Source organism: Pinus tabuliformis, chromosome 3_1, assembly GCF_031772625.1.
Source record: "Pinus tabuliformis cultivar Carrire ecotype Pingquan chromosome 3_1, CPIR1, whole genome shotgun sequence".
In the NCBI taxonomy this organism is placed as follows: Eukaryota; Viridiplantae; Streptophyta; class Pinopsida; order Pinales; family Pinaceae; genus Pinus; species Pinus tabuliformis.
Window position 1 is genome coordinate 702,059,090 of NC_142301.1, and position 3,906 is coordinate 702,062,995.

The window sequence follows — 3,906 nt, forward strand, 5'->3', positions numbered from 1 at the left end:
AAGATCAAGTCCGTTCCAAAAGAAGAAAGTAGAGCTTTATTTTTGCCAAAACTGAGGTCTGCAATCAAGGTGACAAGGGTCTTAAATTACAGAGTTGCAGGGGCCCAAAATTACAGAGTTGCAGAGGTATATAGGGCAGAAATTATGTGTGCCTCAGGTCCAAAAATGCCACTGTGGATCCAAAAATGCCATCACAGGTTTGGAAGACATTCCACTACAGATCTGAGTTTTTTAGTTTATAGAAAACTGGTTTGAGCTGTCCACAAACCTGAGGTATACCCAATAAAAATAATGACCAAAGTGTAAACTTCAATGTCTTCCTTGGCCTCTTCTCTGTTCTTGTGTTGCTTCTCTGTTTCCACCGAATTTGATCATGAAAATGAAGTGTTAAGACTTCTATTTATAGTGATTTCATCTTCCAAATGAAGGGACACGTCTTCTGGGAGCAGGCTGACTTGAATGACTGTTTTTTAGGTCGGCTAGGCTGCCAAATAATTTTTTCTAACTTAAAAAATCAATTTCTCACTAACTACTGGGAGTTTTGGGGCAAGTAAGGGCTCATTAGAAAGAAGAAAAAATCCTCTTTAAGATGGTCTAGGTCCCATTGAGAAAAGATGCCTCTAAGGTGGAAACAAATATTTTTCTTTGTGATTGTCCTTAAATTTTATGCATAAAAAGTTTAGGACAACATGGCTTCTCCATTGTTTCATCATTGGATCATAGTCATCAATCATAGGATCATAGTGTCATCATGATAGTATCCAATTATCCAACAATGTCATCATATACTTGTGCAATGATAAGTCATAGGCATCATCATTAGGAAACTTTCAAGGTAGTCTTCCAACCATCAAATGAGATCTTCCACGTCATCATCTAGGCTTCCAACCTTCATCAAGGTCATCATCAATTGTGGTCATTCATTTAATGTATGACACCATCAAGTGTATGACTCCATATGTCATCAAGGGTTAAGGTCTAGATATTCAACATTATAGTTAGTTCAAGGGTTCCTTAGGTCTTCTTCATTAATGGTTTGACATCTTTGTGACTTGACATCTTCATTGATGGTATCCTTGTCAAACGAGAGTCCTGACATCATCATCTAGAACCAGGGATCTCAAGAATATTGAAATCCCATATTGACATCAATGACAACCTTGATTAACAGGGGGTAATCTGTTACAGGTCATTTTGTCACATCTGATCAAATGGCTTGGCAACCGAATCAATCAACATCTTTGACACCTTGCAATCATCCCTTTGCAAAGCCTTAAGCATTATCTCTCCAAAAGGTCCAAGAATTTTGGGTTTATCAGCTCAAAAACCTATTTTTGGACCCGTCATGCCTTTTCTTCTATGCATAACCTGCACTGTTGCATGTTGCATAACTGAGCAACTGCTTTGACCAGCGCGGGTTGCCTTTTTTGCAGGTGCGATGGTTCTAGAATTCTGGGAAAAATAAAAATTAATTATGAAACTTATCTTTCCAGAAGCTTCTAAAGTGGTTTTAACCATTTACTATTGATTGAGATCTAAAATTCTTGCTTTAGAGCTCTTATCTCTTATCCCTAGAGCTTATACTCCCTCATATGTGGATTTAAGTTCTAGATTGGTAAAGCCTAAACTACCCTATTTACCCTATAAATTCACTGCCTCCCATAGAGTCCGGGTTGGCTTTTGAAAACTCTTATTTATACTCTAATGCCACTGCTTTTAACCTAAGGATCCATTACCATCCTTGAGTTGTGATTGAAGGTTTGCTTTGTGGCTAAGGAAGGACAAGTTTGGTGGGAGACTTCTAGATTGTCAAGATTTATAAGGGGGTTGTAATCTTCTCGTACATTTCATTAATACGAAATGCTTTGTTTTCCTATACACTTGTCTATATAATGCATATGTATTTCAATGCCTTCTCGACTCATTGAGAAAATACAAGAAGGCCGACTTGGAGGAGATTGCAAGATTGAGTTGCCCGAAGGAGATCATGTTTGTGTGGAGGAGGTCGAGTTGCTGGAGCACTGCGGTTTTTCCCGTGCACATTAGTGGCAGTGCGTAGATCGAGTTGCTGGAGGGTGCAGATATGATTGTCGGAGGTTGATTTTTTCAGAGCGACTTCATCTAGAGGAAAAAATTCTTGGAGGTCAATTTACTTGGGCCGAATTTATTCTGAGGGCGTTGAGTTGCAGGTTCTAGATTGTATTTTTCCAGATAGTGAAGACTGAGAATTGTTTTTGGGTTAATTAATTTTGCAATGTGTGATTGATTTCTTTGGTTTATATCCGCTGCATATTTTTAATTCTAGAAGTTAAAGAAACCAATGATTTTATTTTTCAGTGATTCAATTATTATTTGGGTAAATAAATAATAATCTGGGAATAAATTAAATTGTCGTGAGAGAATAAATCTGGCTGATATTAGAAATTTAGCATCCTCGTGAGCTTGCTTCAATTACATTTGATGAGATTATCCCAAAGCCAAGGTTAACATTTCTCATATGACGACTCGAAAACCTTATTCCATCTTTGGAGCTTTTAGTCAAAGGCCTAGCAAGAAAGCTAATATTCCTCCAAAAAGGAAAATTTCTCAAAAGCCTTTTGTAGCCAAAGTCGTTTTCAAAAATCATCTACATCAGCGACAATGGTTAAGCCATGGCTCACACATGCTTTCAATCCCTTAGACATGAGTGCCATTTAGGGATCCCCTAACAAAATACCTGATAAATTAGGAATTTATTTCCAATATTCCTAATTAGCGAGATTACTTGGCCAACCCGAGCTAGCATTTGATATACTGAAGTTTGATGCCAAGTGGAAGTCCAACCCATCTCTCGGGCAAGGTCTCATTATCTCAGATAATTATTCAATGAGCGAAAACTTAATTGTCTATCTTTTGAGTAATGTAGGCCAAAGACAAAAGGTTGAAAGAAATTAATGAGAAAATATACTAGATGCAAAATAGAATTAAGCACAAGAGTATGCTTTTACAGGAAGAAAAACAATTGTTGTGTGATATGAAAGGGACATGTGGCCACATTGATTAAATTCAATAACATAGTAAATTTTTGGATCAAGGATTTGATTCCTTGAAAATGGATGTCTTTCAAGTAGAAAGGAATGTGCAAGGCATTAAGGAAGAGTTTGGTATCTTGAACTTTGGTATAAGGAAATCGTAGAATCAATGAGAAGATGTTGATTTTGTTCAACAAGAAGCATTAAAGGCTCTGAGAAGGCAGGAGTATGAGTGGAACAAAAGTAATATGCAATCGAATAGGAAACATGCACTTTGAGATGTTAGGGAGGCCCATTTACATGTTGCGTTACACTAGAAGTTGAAATCTTGGAAAGAGTTACTAGGATCAAGCGCAGATGATCACCATCTATTCAATACATCAAATAGTGCCAACTGTAAATCTGAATTTGGAGATAGCAGAGATGAGTAAGAGGGGCATATTGAGAGGGAACAACAAGAGCTTCATTGTTGGGTGGAAAGAAAGGGGCCACAACTTGAAGGAGAGATTCATCCAGGCACTGGATACTATTGGAATGAAAAAGTTGACGCTGACAAAGATAATATGTCTTTGAATGTCAAGGATTCTTTATATTGTCATAGGGTAGAGATGAATTATGCTTATATAGAGATCCAGAGGGAATGTATTGCAGGAAACGTAAAGAAGGATTTATTGATAAGCACGGGGAAAGAGATGGTCTTCATCCAATTCAATTATATGATTTTGGAGGTTTTAACATCATCCCAAACTTCAATGTTGGTCACTTGAACATTTCAAGGCTTTCATGGCTAGTTTTTGCAGTGGCAAATATTCGCTATGATGGAAAAGTTGGATAAAAGTTGGGGACTTTTGCATAACTTGTTTCGAACAAGAGCAGGTGGTTTGGAAGTGGCCAA